The sequence below is a fragment of the Ranitomeya variabilis genome, chromosome 5 (assembly GCF_051348905.1).
Source record: "Ranitomeya variabilis isolate aRanVar5 chromosome 5, aRanVar5.hap1, whole genome shotgun sequence".
NCBI lineage: Eukaryota > Metazoa > Chordata > Amphibia > Anura > Dendrobatidae > Ranitomeya > Ranitomeya variabilis.
The window spans coordinates 526921864-526946466 of NC_135236.1; positions in this window are offsets into that span (position 1 = coordinate 526921864).

Genomic DNA, 24603 nt, shown 5'->3' on the forward strand with positions numbered 1-24603 from the left:
AGCAGTTGGTTTGCACAGCGGCGTACACACAGCAACGCAGCTATTAGGGAGCCTTATAACCTACAGAGCTGTTACACAGAAATCGAGCCTCCACTGTCCCAAAAAGAAAAGGTGGTGTTGGACAGTGGAAATCGCTACAGCACAAGCGGTTTGAGGCTTTATGTTCCCTGCCTAATGCTATCCCTGCTTCTGACGAAGCGGCAGCAACCTCTCCCTACGCTCAGATCAGCAGCAGTAAGATGGCGGTCTGCGGGAACGCCCCTTTATAGCCCCTGTGATGCTGCAGAAAGCAAGCCAATCACTGCCATGCCCTTCTCTAAGATGGTGGGGACCAGGACCTATGTCATCACGCTGCCCACACTCTGCGTGCACCTTCATTGGCTGAGAAATGGCGCTTTAAGCGTCATATGAAACGTGACTTTGGCGCGAAGATCGTGTACCGCATGGCCGATCCCACGCTGGGATCGGGTCGGGTTTCATGAAACCCGACTTTGCCAAAAGTCGGCGACTTATGAAAATGACCGATCCGTTTCGCTCAACCCTAGTGTGTACATGATACTTCAGGGATCTCATTCACTTCACTTGTAGTGAAAAACCTTGCATTTTCATTTTTCTGTGTGCACATAGCCTTACAGTTAATTGGGGAGAGTCACAGACTGAATAATTTATATTATTGGGAGACAGAGATTATAGTTAATGGGGGACACAGTGCTGCTTATCACTTTATATTTTTAATGGTGAGGTATATATCTGTATTCGAAGGAAGACACATGCATATATACAGTGTATGTGTCCTTGTTATTTTCAGGGCTGCAAAGATCATCGTGGCAAGATGAGTCGTGGCTGGGAGATGTCGACATGAGGGTCTGAACAAATGGAGAAGAAACAGTAGAAAGCAGCTCCAATCAGACGTTACATCAGCTGCAAGTGCCTGGATGTAGATATTATTCTGTATCTGCACTGTGTGAAGTGGAGTGATAATGTTTTTTTTGTAAAATCCCTTATTCTACATTCTCACATTTGTGTGAAATGTCTGTGTGCTTCCAGGTTTTGTTTATTGGACTGCACACGAACTCATAGAGTTTTATAGATCCAGTCACACATCCGTGAAAATCATGGATTAGAGAATGAGGTCCATGAGGGTCACAGAATTTTCTGTTCTGATCCGATTTTGAGGATCAGAAAAGGACATGCTCATTGCGTCTGTAAAAGTGGGCAGCACACCAACACTGCACACGCATACAGGGTGTATCCTTATTAAGCATAGCACAGTCCCTTAGTATTTAGTTTACTCACTTATTATGTATAATACAGTCCTTTGTTACATAGTTTTCTCTTTTATTATGTATAACACCATCCATTATTAGGTACCACCCTCTCTAGTTATATATGGTGCCATCCCTTATTATATAGCTTCCTCTGTTGTTCTTTAAAGTGCTGTCTCTTACATAGAGTATTATTTTAATTTTTATTATTCACAGAGCCCTCTTTTATTACATTGTCTCCTTTCTTGTTAGATATAAAATGACTGCTGATGGAGCAGCCAGTGACCAGATGACCAGTCCATCAGCTCCACCATTAGAAAAGAAGCTTTCCTACACTCCCTGACAGAAGTTATGTCGCTTATCCATGTTATGTAAATAAAAGCTTATAACCTGATGTTAAATTCATCCATTGGTTGTATAAATTATTCTTTTGAAAGCTGAAACCCTCCGAAATGTGGTTTAGGTTAAGAAAATAAATTGGCATCAATGCAGAAATATTGATCAGTTAATGGACACAGAATGGTCAGATTTTTACAGGAGGTTACAGTAGGCGGGAAAGAATGAGGGCATGGACTAGGGTTTTTGCAGATTCTTGGTTTAGGAATGTACGGATCCATGAAATATGGTAGGCAGGAAGTGGAAAGGGCTTGGATATGTGGTTTCAAGGAGAGATCAGCGTCAAGGATTACCCCGAGGCAGCGAGCTTGTGGAACTGGGGTGAATGGGCAGCCATTTACTGTAATGGATAGGTTCATTGGGGGGTCGCGTGAGATGGGGAAAGATGATGAATTCTGTTTTGTCCATGTTAAGTTTCAGAAATCTAGCAGAGAAGAAGGATGAAATAGCGGATAGACATTGAGGGATTCTGGTTAGTAGGGAGGTGATATCTGGTCCAGAGATGTAGATCTGTGTGTCATCAGCATAGAGGTGATCCTGAAAGCCATGATATTCTATGAGCTGTCCCAGGCCAACGGTGTAAATGGAGAAGAGCAGGGGCCCTAGGACTGAAACTTGTGGGACTCCGACAGATAGGGGGCGAGGTGAGGAGGTGGTGTGTGAATGGGAGACACTGAATGTTCGGTCAGTTAGGTATGACGAGATCCAGGATAGGGCCAAGTCTGTGATGCCAAGGGATGAGAGGGTCTGTAGTAATAGGGAATGGTCCACTGTGTCAAAGGAAGAGGACAGGTCCTGGAGGAGGAGGATAGAGTAGTGTTGCTTGCTCTTGGCAGTTACGGTAATAGGTCATTGGTGACCTTAGTTAGGGCAGTTTCAGTGGAGAAGTGTGACCGGAAGCCTGATTGTAAGTGGTGGAAAAGGGAACAGGAAGATAGATGGGAGGACAGTTCAAGATGGACGTTTTGTTCCAGTAGTTTTGAGGCATAGGGGAGAAGTGATATAGGGCGATAGCTAGATACAGAGGATGGGTCAAGAGAGGGCTTTTTGAGGATAGGTGTGATTGAGGCATGTTTAAAGCTTGAGGGGAAAGCACCAGTTGTTAGTGATAGGTTGAAGAGATGGGTTAGGGTTGGGATGAAGACTGTGGTGAGGTTTGGGATGATGTGGGATGGGAGCGGGTCAAGTGCACAGGTGGTGAGATGCGATCTTGGGGGCAGTAGAGTGGAGATTTGATCTTCTGTAATGGTGGAGAAGTTGGTTTTGGAGGTGGAGGGCTGGGAAGTCAGGAGGAAGGGCTCTGGGGGTTGTTGACCAAAAGTGTCTCTGATGTTATCAAGCTTCTGCTTGAAAAATGAGGCAAAGTCTTCAGCTGAGATGAGTGGGGAGGGAGGAGGTGCTGGGGGATGGAGGAGAGAGTTGAAGGTGTTGGATAACTGTTTAGGGTTGTGAGACAGGGAGGATATGAGAGATGAGAAGTAGATTTGTTTAGCTGTGGCAAGTGTGGTCTTGAAAGTAGTGAAGGATGGTTTGAATGCGATAAAGTGCTCATTGCAGTGGGATCTTTTCCATCTCCGCTCTGCAGCCCTGGAAGCTTGCCTCAGTTCTTTGGTCAGGCTGGTGTGCCAGGGCTGTGGAGCGGCAGCATCATCCGCATTGTGTAGGGAACTTATTTGTGTGAGAGGGAGGAGGGATTCAGAGAGTGAATGTAGATCAAGGTGTTTAAGATTTCTGCGAGGGTGTGCAAGTTTGTGGGGTGGGGATTGTAGACAAGGAGTGGAGATGGAAGAGAATGTGAGTAGATTGTGGTCAGAAAGAGGAAGAGGTGAGTTAGAGAGGTTAGATAGGAAGCAGAGGCAGGTGAAGATGAGGTCCAATGTGTGACCATCTTTGTGAGTGGCTGCAGAAGACCATTGAGTGAGGCCGAAGGAGGAAGTGAGAGATAGAAGTTTAGTGGCAGCTGAGAGGGAAGTGTCAATGGGGATGTTGAAGTCGCCCATGATGATAGTGGGGATGTCCGTAGAAAGGTAATGAAGTAGCCAGGTGGTGAAGTGGTCAAAGAAGGTGGTGGCTGGCCCTGGGGGTGGTAAATGACAGTCAGTTGGAGGATGGTGGCGGCATAGATGCACACAGAGTGTACCTCAAAGGAAGGGAGGGTAACAGAGGGTGGCAGTGGGATTGGGGTGAAGGAGCAGTTATCTGACAGGAGAAAACCAACTCCTCCGCCATGCTTGCTGCTGGGCCAGGGTGTGTGAGAAACGTGGAAGCCACCACACGAAAGTGCAGCAGGAGAGGCTGGTTTCGGTGATGGCGAGGAAGGAAAGTTTGGTAGTAACAAAAAGATCGTGGATGTAGGAAAGCTTGTTGCAGACAGAGCGAGCATTCCACATAGCTCCTGTTAGTGGGACTGGGGAAATGGGGGCTGGGCGAATGGGTATAAGGTTAGAGAGGTTACAGAAATTTGTGATAGAGCGTGGATGGGAGGTAGAACTGACTTTGGGGATGTGGTGAGGAGGACCAGGATTTGGAGAGATATCGCCAGCAGTGAGGAGCAGAGAAAGTGTTAGCAGGTGGGAGCAGGAGAGGGCATGAGGGGGCTATCTGTGCTTGGAAACAGAGGATTATATGTTAAGGAACAGTTGTGAGGAGGAGGTGAGATGGATAGGGAGGATTGAAGAGGAGATGAACAGTTCTTTACTAGGAGAAGGGATTAGGGGAGTTTTCAGAAAGTGAAGAATTATAGGGGTGAAAGTGAAAACAAACAGAAACGTTGTTTACAGTAACTGTGTCCAGTTACCTTCAGTTCCCTTCTGGTTATATATATATATATATATATATATATATATATATATATATATAGCTTTGTCGCCATAAAAGGAGGGGGGCCCATACACATCTCTATTTCTTGCACAGGGGCCCCAAGCTGTCAGTATCCACCCCTGAAGATCCGTATACTATAACAAGATTTCAAATTTTATCACAAGACGTTATTCAATGCAATACTATGTATAGTAGTATATACAGTGGCATGTAAAAGTTTGGGCACCCCTGGTCAAAATCACTGTTATTGCGAACAGTTAAGCAAGTTGAAGATGAAATGATCTCTAAAAGGCCTGAAGTTAAAAATGACACATTTCCTTTGCATTTTAATGAAAAATAAATATATTGTCATTTTCTACATTTTAACCCCTTTCTGCCATTGGACGTACTATTCCGTCCATGTGGGGTGGGCCCTAATTCCCAAGGACGGAATAGTACGTCCAGCACGATCGGCCGCTCTCACGGGGGGAGCGCGGCCGATCGCGGCCGGGTGTCAGCTGCCTATCGCAGCTGACATCCGGCACTATGTGCCAGGAGCGGTCACGGACCGCCCCCGGCACATTAACCCCCGGCACACCGCGATCAAACATGATCGCGGTGTGCCGGCGGTACAGGGAAGCATCGCGCAGAGAGGGGGCTCCCTGCGCGCTTCCCTGAGACCAACGGAGCAACGCGATGTGATCGCGTTGCTGCGAGGGTCTCCTACCTCCTATCCCTGCAGGCCCTGGATCCAAAATGGCCGCGGGGCTGCATCCGGGTCCTGCAGGGATTACTTCCGAGTGCCGTGCAGACTGCAGATGAAAGCTGCAGCCTGCACGGCTGTAAGTGAGATCGGTGATCTGACAGAGTGCTGTGCACACTGTCAGATCAACGATCTGTAATGTCCCCCCCTGGGACAAAGTAAAAAAGTAAAAAAAAAAATTCCCACATGTGTAAAAAAAAAATTTAAAAAAAATTCCTAAATAAAGAAAAAAAAATATATATTATTCCCGTAAATACATTCCTTTATCTAAATTAAAAAAAATCAAACAATAAAAGTACACATATTTAGTATCACCGCGTCCGTAACGACCCCATCTATAAAACTATATCACTAGTTAACCCCTTCAGTGAACACCGTAAAAAAAAAAAAAAAAAAAAAAAAACGAGGCAAAAAACAACGCTTTATTCTCATACCGCCAAACAAAAAGTAGAATAACACGCGATCAAAAAGACGAATATAAATAACCATGGTACCGCTGAAAACGTCATCTTGTCCCGCAAAAAACGAGCCACCATATAGCATCATCAGCGAAAAAATAAAAAGTTATAGTCCTCAGAGTAAAGCGATGCCAAAATAATTATTTTTTCTATAAAATAGTTTTTATTGTATAAAAGCGCCAAACCATAAAAAAAATGATATAAATGAGGTATCGCTGTAATCGTACTGACCCGAAGAATAAAACTGCTTTATCAATTTTACCAAACGCGGAACGGTATAAACGCCTCCCCCAAAAGAAATTCATGAATAGCTGGTTTTTGGTCATTCTGCCTCACAAAAATCGGAATAAAAAGCGATCAAAAAATCTCCCGTGCCCGATCATGTTACCAATAAAAACGTCAACTCGTTCCGCAAAAAACAAGACCTCACATGACTCTGTGGACTCAAATATGGAAAAATTATAGCTCTCAAAATGTGGTTAAAATATTTTTTGCAATAAAAAGCTTCTTTCAGTGTGTGACGGCTGCCAATCATAAAAATCAGCTAAAAAACCCGCTATAAAAGTAAATCAAACCCCCCTTCATCACCCCCTTAGTTAGGGAAAAATAAAAAAATTTAAAAAATGTATTTATTTCCATTTTACCATTAGGGTTAGGGCTAGGGTTAGGGCTAGGGCTAGGGTTAGGGTTAGGGCTAGGGTTAGGGTTAGGGTTAGGGTTAGGGCTAGGGTTAGGGCTAGGGTTAGGGCTAGGGTTAGGGTTGGGTCTAGGGTTAGGGCTAGGGTTGGGGCTAGGGTTGGGGCTAGGGTTAGGGTTGGGGCTAGGGTTGGGGCTAGGGTTAGGGTTGGGGCTAGGGTTAGGGTTGGGGCTAGGGTTAGGGTTAAGGCTACAGTTAGGGTTGGGGCTAAAGTTAGGGTTAGGGTTGGGGCTAAAGTTAGGGTTAGGGTTTGGATTACATCTACGGTTGGGAATAGGGTTGGGATTAGGGTTAGGGGTGTGTCTGGGTTAGAGGTGTGGTTAGGGTTACCATTGGGATTAGGGTTAGGGGTGTGTTTGGATTAGGGTTTCAGTTATAATTGGGGGGTTTCCACTGTTTAGGCACATCAGGGGCTCTCCAAATGCGACATGGCGTACGATCTCAATTTCAGCCAATTCTGCGTTGAAAAAGTAAAACAGTGCTCCTTCCCTTCCGAGCTCTCCCGTGCACCCAAACAGGGGTTTACCCCAACATATGGGGTATCAGCGTACTCGGAACACATTGGAGAACAACTTTTGGGGTCCAATTTCTCCTGTTACCCTTGGGAAAATACAAAACTGGGGGCTAAAATATAATTTTGGGGGGAATTTTTTATTTTTTATGTTCACGGCTATGCGTTATAAACTGTAGTGAAACACTTGAGTGTTCAAAACTCTCACAACACAACTCTAGATGAGTTGCTTAGGGGGTCTACTTTCCAAAATGGTGTCACTTGTGTTTTTTTTTACTGTTTAGGTACATTAGGGCTCTGCAAACGCAATGTGACGCCTGCAGACCATTCCATCTAAGTCTACATTCAAAATGGAGCTCCATCCCTTCCGAGCCCTCCCATGCGCCCAAACAGTGGTTCCCCCCCACATATGGGGTATCAGCGTACTCAGGACAAATTGGACAACAACTTTCGGGGTCCAATTTCTACTGTTACCCTCGGGAAAATACAAAACTGGGGGCTAAAAAATAATTTTTGTGGAAAAAAAATATTTTTTATTTGCATTGCTCTGCGTTATAAACTGTAGTGAAACAATTGGGGGTTCAAAGCTCTCACAACACATCTAGATGAGTTCCTTAGGGGGTCTACTTTCCAAAATGGTGTCACTTGTGGGAGGTTTCTACTGTTTAGGTACATTAGGGCCTCTGCAAACGCAATGTGACGCCTGCAGACCATTCCATCTAAGTCTGCATTCCAAATGGCGCTCCTTCCCTTCCGAGCCCTCCCATGCGCCCAAACGGTGGTTCCCCCCCACATATGGGGTATCAGCGTACTCAAGACAAATTGGACAACAACTTTTGGGGTCCAATTTCTCCTGTTACCCTTGGGAAAATACAAAACTGGGGGCTAAAAAATAATTTTGGGGGAAAATTTTTTTATTTTTATTTTCACGCCTATGCGTTATAAACTGTAGTGAAACAATTGGGGGTTCAAAGCTCTCACAACACATCTAGATGAGTTCCTTAGGGGGTCTACTTTCCAAAATGGTGTCACTTGTGGGGGGTTTCTACTGTTTAGGTACATTAGGGCTCTGCAAACGCAATGTGACGCCTGCAGACCATTCCATCTAAGTCTGTATTCAAAATGGCGCTCTATCCCTTCCGAGCCCTCCCATGCGCCCAAACAGTGGTTCCCCCCCACATATGGGGTATCAGCGTACTCAGGACAAATTGGACAACAACTTTTGTGGTCCAATTTCTCCTGTTACCCTCGGGAAAATACAAAACTGGGGGCTAAAAATAATTTTTGTGGTAAAAAAATGTTTGTTTTATTTTTATGGCTCTGCATTATAAACTTCTGTGAAGCACTTGGTGGGTCAAAGTGCTCACCACACCTCTAGATAAGTTCCTTAGGGGGTCTACTTTCCAAAATGGTGTCACTTGTGGGGGGTTTCAATGTTTAGGCACATTAGTGGCTCTCCAAACGCAACATGGCGTCCCACCTCAATTCCTGTCAATTTTGCATTGAAAAGTCAAACGGCGCTCCTTCCCTTCCGAGCTCTCCTATGCGCCCAAACAGTAGTTTATCCCCACATATGGGGTATCAGCGTACTCAGGACAAATTGGACAACAACTTTTGGGGTCCAATTTCTTCTCTTACACTTGGGAAAATAAAAAATTGGGGGTGAAAAGATAATTTTTGTGAAAAAATATGATTTTTTATTTTTACGGTTCTGCATTATAAACTTCTGTGAAGCACTTGGTGAGTCAAAGTGCTCACCACACCTCTAGATAAGCTCCTTAGGGGGTCTACTTTCCAAAATGGTGTCACTTGTGGGGGGTTTCAATGTTTAGGCATATCAGGGGCTCTCCAAACGCAACATGGCGTCCCATCTCAATTCCAGTCAATTTTGCATTGAAAAGTAAAATGGCGCTCCTTCACTTCCGAGCTCTGTCATGCGCCCACACAGTGGTTTACCCCCACATATGGGGTACCGGCGTACTCAGGACAAATTGTACAACATCCTTCGCGGTCTATTTTCTCCTGTTACCCTTGGTAAAATAAAACAAATTGGAGCTGAAGTAAATTTTGTGTGAAAAAAAAGTTAAATGCTCATTTTTATTTAAACATTCCAAAAATTCCTGTGAAACACATAAAGGGTTAATAAACTTCTTGAATGTGGTTTTGAGCACCTTGAGGGGTGCAGTTTTTAGAATGGTGTCACACTTGGGTATTTTCTATCATATAGACCCCTCAAAATGACTTCAAATGAGATGTGGTCCCTAAAAAAAATGGTGTTGTGAAAATGAGAAATTGCTGGTCAAATATTAACCCTTATAACTCCCTAACAAAAAAAAATTTTGGTTCCAAAATTGTGATGATGTAAAGTAGACATGTGGGAAATGTTACTTATTAAGTATTTTGTGTGACATATCACTGTGATTTAATTGCATAAAAATTCAAATTTGGAAAATTGCGAAATTTTCAAAATTTTCGCCAAATTTCCCTTTTTTTCACAAATAAACGCAGGTAATATCAAAGAAATTTTACCACTATCATGAAGTACAATATGTCACGAGAAAACCATGTCAGAATCACCAGGATCCGTTGAAGCGTTCCAGAGTTATAACCTCATAAATGGACAGTGGTCAGAATTGTAAAAATTGGCCCGGTCCATAACGTGCAAACCACCCTTGGGGGTGAAGGGGTTAAAAATTACAACAAGGAAAATGGGTTAAGAGCGTCAACTCAATCCACAAAAAAATCAAGATCCCTATCAGGTCCATCATCTGTCAATGGAAATATTGTGGGCTTCCACATTACTGGTAGTACAAAGGCTCGGTAAAAGCATTATGGCTCCTCGCACTACAAAAGAAATCCTGCAAATTCTGCTCTCCCAAATCCAAATGCCCCTCTCCCTTCTGAGCCGTAGAGTGCCTAAAACACATTTTGATACAGGAAAGAAATATATCTTGGTACCGTGTTAGCCAGTAGATAGAAAAATATTTAGAATTGAGAGTCCTCAGTGGTTGATACCTTTTAATGGCTAACTGAAAAGATGGTAACAAATTGCAAGCTTTCGAATTATGATTATCACAGCTGATACCCGACACTATACGCCCAGAGCAGTAATGGACCGCTTCCGGCACTTTATCCCCTAGAACACTGCGATCAAACTAGATCGCAGCGTACTGGTGGCATAGGGAAGGGGCTCCCTGCGTGCTTCCCTGAGACCCTCAGAACAACATGATGTGATCACGTTGTTCTGAGGGTTTCCTCCCTGCAGGCCCCCCAATCCAAGATGGCCACGGGGTCCTTTCGGGTCCTGGGAGAAGGCACTGAGAAGCCTCCTACACTGCTTGTCAGATCGCTGATCTGACACAGTGCTCTGCAAAGTGTCAGAGCAGCGATCTGACTTTATACAGTGATGTCTCACCCTGTGACAGTGTAAAAAAGTTTTTAAAAAAATTAACACATGTAAAAATATTTTTTTACAAAATCCTGAATAAAGAAAATACATTTCTTTATGGAAATAAAAAAAAGATAAAAGTACACATATTTAGTATTGCCGCATCCGTAACAACCCAACATATAAAACTATCCCACTAGTTAACCCATTCAGTGAACACCATAAAAAAACGAGGCAAAAATAAATGCTTTATCATCATACCGCCAAACAAAAAGTGGAATAACACACAATCAAAAAGACGGACATAAATAAATAATTTAGGGTTGGGGCTAAAGTTAGGGTTAGGGTTGGGGCTAGAGATGGGGTTAGGGTTTGGATTACATTTACTGTTGGGATTAGGGTTGGAATTAGGGTTAGGGGTCTGTCAGGGTAAGGGGTGTGGTTACGGTTATGGTTAGGATTGGGATTTGGGTTAGGGGGTGTGTTGGGGTTAGGGGTGTGGTTAGGGTTGGTATTAGGGTTAGGGGCGTGTTCGGGTTAGGGGTGTTGTTAGGGTTATGGTTAGGGTTGGGACTAGGGTTAGGGGTGTGTTCAGGTTAGGGTTGGAGCTTGAATTGCGGGGGTTACACTGTTTAGGCACATCAGGGGCTCTCCAAATGCGACATGGCATCCCATCTCAATTCCAGCCAATTCTGCATTGAAAAAGTTAACCGGTGCTCCTTCCCTTCAAGCTCTGCCGTGCACCCAAACAGAGGTTTACCCCAACATCTGTGGTATCAGCATACTCAGGACAAACTGCACAACAATTTTTGGGGTCCAATATCTCTTGTTACCGTTGGGAAAATAAAAAAACTGGGGGCGAAAAGATCATTTTAGGGAAAAAATATGATTTTTTACTTTTATGGCTCAACATTATAAACTTCTGTGAAGCACTTGGGGGTTCAAAGTGCTCACCACACATCTAGATAAGTTCCTTATGAGGTCTACTTTCCAAAATGGTGTCACATGTGGAGGGTTTCCACTGTTTAGGCACATCAGGGGAACTCCAAACACAGCATGGTGTCCTATCTCAATTCCAGCCAATTTTGCATTGAAAAATTAAACGGCTCTCCTTCCCTTCCGAGCTCTGCCTTGTTCCCAGACAGTGGTTTACCCCTACATAAGGGGTATTGGCGTACTCAGGACAAATTGTGCAACAACTTTTGGGGTACAATTTCTCCTGTTACTCTTGGTAAAATAAAACAAATTGGATCTGAACTAAATTTTTGTGAAAAAAAGTTAAATGTTCATTTGTTTTAACATTCCAAAAATTCCTTTGAAGCACTTGAAGAGTTAAGGTACCGTTACACTAAACAACTTACCAACGATCACGACCAGCGATACGACCTGGCCGTGATCGTTGGTAAGTCGTTGTGTGGTCGCTGGGGAGCTGTCACACAGACAGCTCTCTCCAGCAACCAACGATCAGGGGAACGACTTTGGCATAGTTGAAACTGTCTTCAATGATGCCGAAGTCCCCCTGCAGCACCCGGGTAACCAGTGTAAACATCGGGTTACGAAGTGCAGGGCCGCGCTTAGTAACCCGATATTTACCCTGGTTACCATTGTAAAAGTAAAAAAAAAAAACAGTACATACTCACATTCTGATGTCTGTCACGTCTCCCGGTGTCCACAGGGTTACGCGCTGCTGATCAGAGCTTCCTGCACTGACTGTGTCCGCGCCGGCCGTAAAGCAGAGCACAGCGGTGACGTCACCGCTGTGCTCTGCTTTACTGCCGGCGCTGACACATTCAGTGCAGGAAGCTCTGAGCAGCAGCGTGTAACCCTGTGGACGTCGGGGGACGTGACAGACATCAGAATGTGAGTATGTACTGTTTTTTTTTCTTTACTTTTACAATGGTAACCAGGGTAAATATTGGGTTACTAAGCGCGGCCCTGCACTTAGTAACCCGATATTTACCCTGGTTACAAGTGAACACATCGCTGGATCGGCATCACACACGCCGATCCAGCGATGGACAGCAGGTGATCAGCGACAAAATAAAGTTCTGGACTTCTAACTCTGACCAGCGATATCACAGCGGGATCCAGATCGCTGCTGTGTGTCAAACACAACGAGATCGCTATCCAGGACGCTGCAACGTCACGGATCGTCGTCGTTCTCGCTGCAAAGTCGCTTAGTGTGAAGGTACCTTTAATAAACTTTTGAATGTGGTTTGGAGCTCCTTGAGGGGTGCAGTTTTTAGAGTGGTGTCACTTTTGGGTATTTTCTATCATATAGACCCCTCAAAGTGGCTTCAAATGTAATGTGGTCCCTAAAAAAAAGGTTTTGTAAATTTTGATGGTGAACTTTTAACCGTTCTAACTACTTAAAAAAAATTATGCTTTAAAATTTGTGCTAATGTAAAATAGACACGTGGAAAAATTATTTTTTAAATATTTTGTGTGATATAACTCTCTGATTTAAGGGCATAAAAATTGAAAGTGTAAAAATTGCTAAATTTTCATAATTTTTGCCAAGACTCCTTTTTTTAACAAATAAATGCAAGTTATATCGAACAAATGTTACCATTAGTGATGAGAGAATATACTCGTTACTCGAGATTTCTCGAGCATGCTCGGGGGTCCTCCTAGTATTGTTCAGTGCTCGGAGATTGTTTTTCTTGCCGCAGCTGAATGATTTACATCTGTTAGCCAGCATAAGTACATGTGGGGGTTGCCTGGTTGCTAGGGAATTCCCACATGTACTTATGCTGGCTATCAGATGTAAATCATTCAGCTGCAGCAAGAGAAACTAAATCTCCGAGCACTAAAAAATACTCAGAGGACCCCCGAGCATGCTCGAGGAATCTCGAGTAACGAGTATATTCACTCATCACTAGTTACCACTCATGAAGTAAAAAATGTCTCGAAAACACAGTCTCCGAATCAGTGGGATCTGTTGAAGCATTCCAGTGTTGTTACCACATAACTGACTCTGGTCAGAATTTTAAAATTTGGCCTGGTCAAGAAGGTGAAAAAACGGGCTTGCGGGGGAGGGGGGGAAGGATAAAGAGGTTAAGCATGCATACTCACAAAACATATTGGCTATGTCTGTCTACTGTTATACCTGTTGATGTTTTTACTATGACTTAATAAAATATTGGATTTTTTAAATAGATCCTTTGGATGTTTGATTTTACTTTTTTGGATTACAGTTCTGTTGCCCTTGATCCAGTAAACGCCTAGCATCATTTGGAATATGTTTTTATGTGTTGCTGTTATATTTCATTTTGAAGAAATAGAGGAGAAGGAATTTTCCTTCCTTTTCCTGTCCATTTCTGGTTTTGGCTTGAGATATTGCTTTGAAAGCTACGTGTGTTTCCAGCTTAATGGGATTTTAAGAAATTAGTGAAAAAAGAAAGGTCCATCAGTTTTTCAGAAAAAGCATCACTTTTGTCCATGGATTACGCGTGATATTACAGTAATAGTGCTAAGTTGTACACAGAACTTATGGAACAGAGTGGTGCTGTTACAGGGAAAATAGTAAAGCTGGTTTTTTTCTAACCTCATACAACCTTCTCAGCATACACAATATCTATTTGTAATCCCATGTAAGTGAGCATCTATAGAGACAAGATTTTACCTCGATTTAAAAGCACATATGGCATTATATTAGCTTGGGACTTCCACCTTCTGGAATAATGCAGAACGCATAGAATCAGCAAAGACTGAACTGTATCTAAACCTGTATGCAATAAATCAAGTAACATGCAAGAGTAATGTGCTACCAGTTAGAAATTATTTACATTATTACAAACAAAATGGCAAAATCTTAATTTCTCAGTTCATACTTTAGAAAAATTAATCTATTAGTACGCCAATGTTAAGGTTTTATTTTATTGAAATATTACTTGTTCATAGAGTTGTACACCAAATGTGTATTATCCAGACACAACAGGGACTCTATGAAGCCAGAGCAGATGGAAGAAAATTCAAAGTCACAGCTGCCTTCACTATCCCAGTCATGACAAAGTGAACATATTGCACTATGCATAAATGTTCGGAACAGATCTCACTAAATGACAAATATCGGAAAAAGGAACATGTTGACAGGAGATTCTGTACTGTGAATGTGAGAAATAATGAAATGGAATGAAGCAAATGGTGCTAATGTTTATTCATTTCCATCAATAAGCTAATTATCATACATTTGAAAATTTTTACAGCAGTTAGCTTATCTGAAGTTAAAAGCACAGTAAAAAGGATTATTCACCAGGAAAGGATTAATAACGTACCCCAGTAACTTCAACTGGTAATACTGCTTTAAAAATGGAAATTCCAACCTTTTACTTTTCATGGTATTACTCTATTTGTGCAATGACTATGTGGAGCAGTATGGTATAAAAATTAATAATTCATTGAATAAATCTAGGCATTTTTATGTTAATATCTGCATAGTATTTAGTCATAAAAGTTTCAAAGGCAACTGCTTCCATTACAATCTAAATACAGAATAAAATAAAAAACCATAATAATCACTTGAAAATGTACAGTGGGTACAGAAAGTATTCAGACCCCTTTAAATGTTTCACTCTTTGTTTCATTGCAGCCATTTGGCAAAGTCAAAAAGTTCATTTTTTTTCACATTAATGTACACTCTGCACCCCATCTTGACTGAAAAAAACAGAAATGTAGAAATTCATGCAAATTTAATAAAAAAAGAGAAATTGAAATATCACATGGCCGTAAGTATTCACACACTCTGTCAAGTCCTTCAGTGTTTTGAGGAATGCACACGGCTGGAAAGTGCAGACGATGCCATCATAAGCATGAGCATCCCACTAATGTGTCTACTGATGCAAAGTTTGACGCACATTAAGGAGCAGGCATCTGCAGCCGAGGAGGAGGGAAGCCTTGATGACAGTCAGCAATTGTCTGCTCAGGGAACTGTCCTGGACGAGGTGGAGGACGAAGAGGAGGAGGAGGAGGATGATGCTTCTCAGGGGGCAATAGAAACTGGTGGCATTGCAAGGTCAGGTACTGGGTTTTTGCAGAACACAAGTGATGTTGATTTGCAGGAAAGTGCTCCTCAACCCAGCACAAGCAGTGAATTGACACCTGGAACATTGGCCCACATGGCTGAGTATGCCTTGCATATCCTAAAAAGGGACCCCCACATTATGAAAATGATGACCGATGACAATTACTGGTTAGCCTGCCTCCTGGATCCACGATATAAAGGAAAATTACAAAATATCATGCAACATGAGAACCTTGAGCAAATATTGGCTACCAAACAAGCAACTCTTGTAGACCGTTTGGTTCAGGCATTCTCAGCACACAGCGGCGGTGATGGTTCTCACACGAGCTGTAGGGGGCAACATGGCAGAGGTGTTAGAGGTGCACAAATCCGAATTGGCGTTGGACAGAGGGGTTTTATGACCAGGTTGTGGAGTGATTTTGCAATGACCGCTGACACGACAGGTACTGCTGCATCGATTCAAAGTGACAGGTGACAGCATTTCTCCAGTATGGTTACAAACTACTTTTCCTCCCTTATCAATGTTCTCCCTCACACGTCGTTCCCCTTTGATTACTGGGCATCTAAAATAGACACCTGGCCTGAATTGGCAGAATATGCATTACAGGAGCTCGCTTGCCCAGCTGCTAGTGTGCTATCAGAAAGGGTCTTCAGTGCTGCTGGTTCAATACTGACCGAAAAAAGGACACGTCTGGCTACCCGAAATGTTGATGATCTAATCTTCATTAAAATGAACCAATCATTGATTTCAAATTATTTGGCCCCACCTTCCCCTGCTGACATGTAGCTTGCCTGAAAAATGTCTTTCTTTTGGCCTCCCCTTACTGACTGCTCCAATTCCTCCATTTGCAGCTGCTGAATGTCCACCATAGGCCATTTTTATACCTCCCTAAATGGTCTGACTCCCCCCACAGGGCCGTGGTCACCACCTGGCGCAAGCACCCGTGCGAGTGCCATTTGCCTGGACAGGTGGGTGGGCCCACTCTTGGGCGACGGCACTGGCACAGGGTCCCTCATAGAACAATGAAGTGTCTCTGATGCTTGTGGTGCACAACCAACGTCAGACACACCGTCGTAATATGAGGGGCCCTGTGCCAGTACCGCCGCTCATGAGAGAGTGTTCCCCCCAACTCGAACAGTGCTCTACCACTTGCAATACTTACCTCTCCCTGCTCCACCACTGTGTAGTCTGGGCTGTTAAATACTTCAATGGCACTGCCAATACAAATTTGTTGAAATGATAGATGATAGTTAAAATTACAGGGGCCCTGGCCTCCATTTAGACCAGTTAATACTTTGCGCCTACTACCACTGTCTGCTACTCAGCAGAGGAGCCCACCCCTGTATCTAGCTATGCCACCTGATATTTTATGAACTATTTTTTGGTAGACATTTACATAGTTACATAGTTATTAAGGTTGAAGGAAGACTTTAAGTCCATCTAGTTCAACCCATAGCCTAACCTAACATGCCCTAACATGTTGATCCAGAGGAAGGCAAAAAAAAAAAAAACATGTGAAAAAGAGTAAGCTCCACATTGGGGAAAAAAATTCCTTCCCGACTCCACATATGGCAATCACACTAGTTCCCTGGATCAACGCCCTATCAAGGAATCTAGTGTATATACCCTGTAACATTATACTTTTCTAGAAAGGTATCCAGTCCCCTCTTAAATTTAAGTAATGAATCACTCCTTACAACATCATACGGCAGATAGTTCCATAGTCTCACTGCTTTTACAGTAAAGAATCTGTGTCTGTTATTATGCTTAAACCTTCTTTCCTCCAGATGTAGAGGATGCCCCCTTGTCCCTTTCTCAGGTCTATGATTAAAAAGATCATCCGAAAGGTCTTTGTACTGTCCCCTCATATATTTATAAATTAAAATAAGATCACCCCTTAGTCTTTGTTTTTCCAAACTAAATAGCCCCAAGTGTAATAACCTATCTTGGTATTGCAGACCCCCATGTCCTCTAATAACCTTGGTCGCTCTTCTCTGCACCTGCTCTAGTTCAGCTATGTCTTTCTTATACACCGGAGACCAGAACTGTGCACAGTATTCTAAGTGTGGTCGAACTAGTGACTTGTATAGAGGTAAAATTATGTTCTCCTCATGAGCATCTATGCCTCTTTTAATACATCCCATTATTTTATTTGCCTTTGTAGCAGCTGCCTGACACTGGCCACTGAATATGAGTTTGTCATCCACCCATACACCCAGGGATTTTTCATTGACGGTTTTGCCCAGAGGTTTAGAATTAAGCACATAGTTATACATCTTATTACTTCTACCCAAGTGCATGACCTTACATTTATCCCCATTAAAGCTCATTTGCCATTTATAAGCCCAAGCTTCTAGTTTACATAAATCATCCTGTAATATAAAATTGTCCTCCCCTGTATTGATTACCCTGCAGAGTTTAGTGTCATCTGCAAATATTGAAATTCTACTCTGAATGTCCCCTACAAGGCCATTAATAAAAATGTTAAAAAGAAGACGGCCCAATACTGACCCCTGTGGTACCCCACTGCTAACCGCGACCCATTCCGAGTGTGCTCCATTAATAACCACCCTTTGTTTCCTATCCCTGAGCCAGCTCTCAACCCACTTATACATATTTTCCCCTATCCCCATTATTCTCATTTTATGTATCAACCTTTTGTGTGGCACCGTATCAAAAGCTTTTGAAAAGTCCATATATGCTATATCTACTGTTATTATGGACTCTTTAAAGATTAAAAATAATGGTCTATCAATGACTGTACTTAATTCTTGCAGTACTCGGGGGTGTATCCCATCCGGGCCCGGAGATTTGTCAATTTTAGTGATTTTTAGACGCCGCCTTACTTCCTGCTGGGTTAAGCAGGTGACACTTAATGGGGAATTTTTGTTATCACTGATCATATTGTCTGCCATGGGATTTTCTTTTGTAAATACTGATGAAAAAAAGTCATTTAGCATATTGGCTTTTTCCTCATCCTCATCCACCATTTCACACAGACTATTTTTAAGGGGGCCAACACTCTCATTTTTTAGTTACTTACTATTTATGTAGTTAAAGAATATTTTTGGATTATTTTTACTCTCTCTGGCAATGAGTCTCTCTGTCTCAATTTTTGCTGCCTTGATTTGCTTTTTACAGAATTTATTTAATTTTCTGTATTTATTTAATGCCTCATCACTACCTACTTCCTTTAATTCTCTAAATGCTTTCTTTTTATCACTTATTGCGCCCCTTACAGCTCTATTTAGCCATATTGGTTTCCTCCTATTTCTAGTATGTTTATTCCCATACGGTATATACTGTGCACAGTGTTGTGAATTCTGTTTTTGGCTCCCTCTGGTGGCTACTGGTGGTACTGGCTTACTTTTGTCTTTTGTTTCCAGTGCACCTGTTCCCATCAGGGTTTGGGAGATTCCTATTTAGTTTGGCTTCTCAGTCATTCTAGTGCCGGCAAGACAATGTTATCAGAGCACCTCTTTTGCTTGCTACCTGCTCCAAGTCTGCAATTCAGCTAAGTTGGATCTTTGGTATTTTTGTGTTTGTTTTGTCCAGCACGCATTTATACACTCTTGCTGCTGGAAGCTCTAGTGATCTGAAATTACTACTCCGGTGTCATGAGTTGATATCGGAGTTAAAGTAATTTCAGGATGGCTGATTAGGGTTTTGAGGTGACCGCGAAGTCCTCTTTTGTATATTCTGCTATCTAGTCAGAGGGCCTCTCTTTGCTGAACCTATATTCATACTGCGTATGTGTTTTCCTCTTACCTAACCGTTATTATATGTGGGGGGCTACTATCACTTTTGGGGTTTCCCTGGAGGCAAGTCAGGTCTGTGTATTCCTCTACTAGGGGTAGCTAGATCTCCGGCTGGTGCGAGACGTCTAGGGATAAAAACGTAGGCACGCCCCCCGGCTACTGTTATTTGCGTGTTAGGTTCAGCATCGCGGTCATCTGAGTTACCATCTTCCTAGAGCTAGTCCGTTTTTGCCTCAGTCCCTGCCATTGGGAATCATGACAGCACAGGTCCTATCCAGGGTGCTAATAAACGTCTCCCATTTTCTTTGTGTATTTTTATGTCTCAGGATATCTTCCCAGTTAATTGCACCAAGATCATCTCTCATCCGTTGGAAATTTGCCCTCCTGAAATTTAGTTTCCTTGCAACCCCCCTACTACCCATCTTATTAATGGATACATGAAAACTTATTATTTTGTGATCACTATTAATTGGGCCTACTAACTTTGTCTGCCGCTCATTACAGTTGTCCTCCACTGAACAAAGCAATGCAGGCTGTTTAGTCCTGTTACCACATTTGAACTGCATTTAGCCCACTTTATTATTTGGGCCTACTAACTGTGTCTGCCACTCAATACAGTTGTCCTCCGCTGAACAAAGCAATGCCGCCTGTTTAGTCCTGTTACCAATTTTGAACTGCATTTAGCCTACTTTATTATTTGGGCCTACTAACTGTGTCTGCCACTCATTACAGTTGTCCTCCACTGAACAAAGCAATGCCGCCTGTTTAGTCCTGTTACCACATTTGAACTGCTTTTAGCCCACTTTATTATTTGGGCCTACTAACTGTGTCTGCCGCTCATTACAGTTGTCCTCCACTGAACAAAGCAATGCGCCTGTTTAGTCCTGTTACCAATTTTGAACTGCATTTAGCCTACTTTATTATTTGGGCCTACTAACTGTGTCTGCCGCTCATTACAGTTGTCCTCCACTGAACAAAGCAATGTGCCTGTTTAGTCCTGTTACCAATTTTGAACTGCATTTAGCCCACTTTATTATATGGGCCTATATCTGTGTTTCCTTCTCATCCTGCCCATTGCCCAGCCACTGCTAGATGAGTCTGCTGGTACATTGACCCAGACCACTACATTCCCTTTACACTCTACACAGCCAGAATCTGACCCTGCTGAAAGTCAGGTTCCCCTTCCCGCATACTATACCACTTACACGGGGACAAAGAGGAAGGTGCAGATTAAAGTGCAGGTTCCTTCATCAGGTGGGGGGGCCTACTCATTGGCGATGTCACTGGCACAGGGCCCCTCATAGTACACAAAAGTGTCTCTGCCGGTGGGAGGCGCCAGCCACCGTCAAACACACCGCCATACTATGAGGGGCCCTGTGCCAGTGCCAATGCCAACGAGTGGGCCCCCCTGCTTGCTCAGGATCACAGCACTTGCAAAGTTGAAATACTTACCCCTCCCTGCTCCACCGCCGTGACGTATTCCATGTTTCCTGGGCCCACAAAAATCTTGAGCCAGCCCTACCCCCCCACAACTTTAGCCAAATGACCACCAATTTCCAATGCCTAACTATTATTATAAAGTAAATTAAGATTGACAAGCTTCAGTAATAAGAATTGATGTTTTTGGCATTTAAATGGGCACTGTGGGGTGTTTTCCTGTCCTCCACTCACTTCCGACTTTGATTCCCCATTGACTTGCATTGCGTTTCGTGTTTCAGTTGGCCCCTGACTTTTCGCAATAATCAGCCGATTTCACCCGACCCGACTTTTGACAAAGTTGGGTTTTGCGAAACCCGACTCGATCCGAAAAAAGTAAAAGTCGCTGAACTCTACTCACCACACATCTAGATAAGTTGCTTAAGGGGTTTACTTTCCAACATGGTGTCACTTGTAGGGGGTTTCAATGTTTAGGCACATCAGGGATTCTCCAAACGCGACATGACGTCCTATCTCAATTCCAGTCAATTTTGCATTGAAAAGTCAAATGGCGCTTCTTCCCTTCCGAGCTCTGCCATGCGCCCAAACAGTGGTTTACCCCCCACATATGGGTTATCAGCGTACTCAGGACAAATTGCACAACAACTTTGGGGTCCAATTTCTCCTGTTACCCTTGGTAAAATAAAACAAATTGGATTTGAATTAAATTTTTGTGAAAAAAAATTTTTGTGAAGAAAAGTTAAATGTTCATTTTTTGTTAAACATTCCAAAAATTCCTGTGAAACACCTGAAGGGTTAATAAACTTCTTGTATGTGGTTTTAAGCACATTGAGGGTGCAGTTTTTAGAATGGTGTCACACTTGGGTTTTTTCTATCACATAGACCCCTCAAAGTGACTTAAAATGTGATGTGGTCCTTTAAAAAAAATGGTGTTGTAAAAATGAGAAATTGCTGGTCAACTTTTAACCCTTATAACTCCCTAACAAAAAAATTGGTTCAAAAATTGTGCAGATGGAAAGTAGACATGTGGGAAATGTTACTTATTAAGTATTTTGTGTGATATATCTGTGTGATTTAAGGGCCTAAAAATTCAAATTTGGAAAATTGCGAAATTTTCAAAATTTTTGCCAAATTTCCTTTTTTGTCACAAATAAACGCAGGTAACATCAAAGACATTTTACCATTATCATGACGTACAATATGTCATGAGAAAACACTGTCAGAATCATCAGTATTGGTTGAAGCGTTCCAGAGTTATAACCTCATAAAAGAACAGTGGTCAGAATTGTAAAAATTGGCCCGGTCATTAATGTGCAAACCACCCTTGGGGGTAAAGGGGTTAAACTCCCAGGTCCTTCACAGAATTTTATAACACTGAGTTGTGAAAATTAAAAAATGTTGCTTTAGCCCCAAATTTTTCATTTTCACAAGGGTAACATTAGAACATGGACTGTATAATTTTCGGTGCAATTTGTGCAGAATACACCAATACCTCATATGTTGGGGAAAAATACTGTTTAAGTGCACAGCAGGGCTCGGAAGGGAAGGAGTGCCATTTGACTTTTGCACTGCAAAATTGTCTGAAATAGATAGCAGATGCCATGTCACGTTTCAGAGCCCATAATATGCCTAAACAGTAAAACCCCCCAAAATGTACCCAATTTTGGAAACTACACCCCTCAGAAATTGTATCCAGTGGCATAGTGAGGATTTTGAACACACAGGTACTTCACAGAATTTGATAGCATTAGGTCATCATATTGAAATATTTCAATTTTTCACAAAAATGTTATTTTCCCACAAGGAAAGTAGGAAAAAATTGACTACTCAATTTGTTAATCAATTTCTTCTAAGAGTGGCAATACCCAAATGTAGTCAACAGTTCTATGTAGACAAATGGCAGGGCTCGGAAAGAAAGGAGCAATATTTAAGTTTTGGAGCACAAAATTGGCTAAAATAGATTGTTGGTACTATGCATTTGCAGGGCTCCTACGGTGGCTAAACAGCAGAAACCCTATAATGTTCGGACAAACGGCAGAGCCTGGAACAGACTATTTGAATTTTGAAATACATATTTAGCTGAAATAGATTGATGCCAACATGTCACATTTGCAGAGTTCTTGACAGCAGCATTTAACATGCTCGCTCAGAAAGCGCATCATTACCTCCTCCCATTGGTTCCCGTGTCACACAACCGCGGGTCACCACTGGGTTGGCATGACAACCTGGGATCAGCAGGAGACCCCTGTGATTGCCATAGCAGGATAATCATGAGCGCCGCCCAGAGGTCAGAGTTCATATCAAGTGGGCATATATGCTACATAGAGCAAATCTGCAGCCCTACTCTATGTAGCACAGGCGATCGGATGATCGTAGCTTCTAGTCTCCCATGGGGGCTATTGAATCAATTAAAAAGTACAAAAAAAGTTTTTAAAAATATGAAAAAATGTAAAAAATATAAAAGTTCAAATCACCCCCCTTTTGTGCCATTCAAAATAAAGCAATTAAAAAAATCAAATATAAACATATTTGATATCGCTGCATTCAGAATCACCCGATCTAGCAATGTTTAAAAATAATTAATCCAATCAGTAAATGACGTAGCGAGAAAAAAAATCGAAATACCAGAATCATGATTTTTTTGGTCGCTGCAACATTGTAATAAAATGAAATAGCGGGCAATCTTTAAAAGATGGTATCAATAAAAATGTCAGATCGGCACATAAAAATTAAACCCTAACTGGCCCCAGATCGCCAAAAATGGAAATGCTATGGGTCTCGGAAAATGGCAGCTTTTTTAAAACAAATTTTAGAATTTTTTTTCATTACTTAAAGAAGAACCTAGACATGTTTGGTGTCTGTGAACTCACAATGTGATAATGTGATGTGGCACTACTGGGTTGGTGCTCAAAGTAGGGTCCCAAACCAATTGCAGTGTAAAAGAGACTTGGCACTTTTAACTTTAACATTTAATGCAGTCAAAAGTAGTACAATATCCAGATGTTTCGGTCCAACATAGACCTTCATCAGTGTACTAACAAAAATAGAGCATATAAGTTGACAAAACAATGAAAAATAAAATAAAAATATATAATATAACCATGACTAACACAGAATAATGTTGAAAATATTCATATAAGGAACCATACGTGCCTTGAATGATAATGATCCCGAGAAGCTGTCTTTAGCATGCTAGGTAAGAAGCAGTTTTCATTATATTCAAGTGTCATAGCTAAATGGCACATGGGGAAAAAAGAAATAAAAGAAAAATAACATAAAGTAGAAAAGGAAAGAAGAATAAAAAACCTACCAGACTGTTTATATGTGTAGAGGGAAGGTTGTGAAGAGACGAGGCTCGGTGTCTCCTAGGTATCCTGTTCAAGAATATAACCACCAAGAGCAAGCGACACTACTCTGCTCTCCTCCTCCTCGACCTGTCGGCTGCCTTTGACACAGTGGACCATTCCTTATTATTACAGACCCTCTCATCCCTTGGCATCACAGACTTGGCCCTATCCTGGATCTCATCATACCTAACAGACCGGACATTCAGCGTCTCCCACTCACACACCACCTCCTCACCTCACCCCCTATCTGTCGGAGTCCCACAAGGTTCAGTCCTTGGGCCCCTGCTCTTCTCCATTTACACTTTTGGCCTGGGACAGCTCATAGAATCTCATGGCTTTCAGTATCACCTCTATGCTGATGACACACAGATCTACATCTCTGGACCAGATATCACCTCCCTACTAACCAGAATCCCTCAATGTCTGTCCACTATTTCATCCTTCTTCTCCGCTAGATTTCTGAAACTTAACATGGACAAAACAGAATTCATCATCTTTCCCCCATCTCACGTGACCCCCCCAACGAACCTATCCATTACAGTAAATAGCTGCCCACTCTCCCCAGTCCCACAAGCTCGCTGCCTCGGGGTTATCCTTGATGTTGATCTCTCCTTCAAACCACATATCCAAGCCCTTTCCACTTCCTGCCGACTTCAACTCAAAAATATTGCACAAATCCGTTCATTCCTCAACCAAGAATCTGCAAAAACCCTAGTCCATGCCCTCATCATCTCTCGCCTTGACTACTGCAACCTCCTGC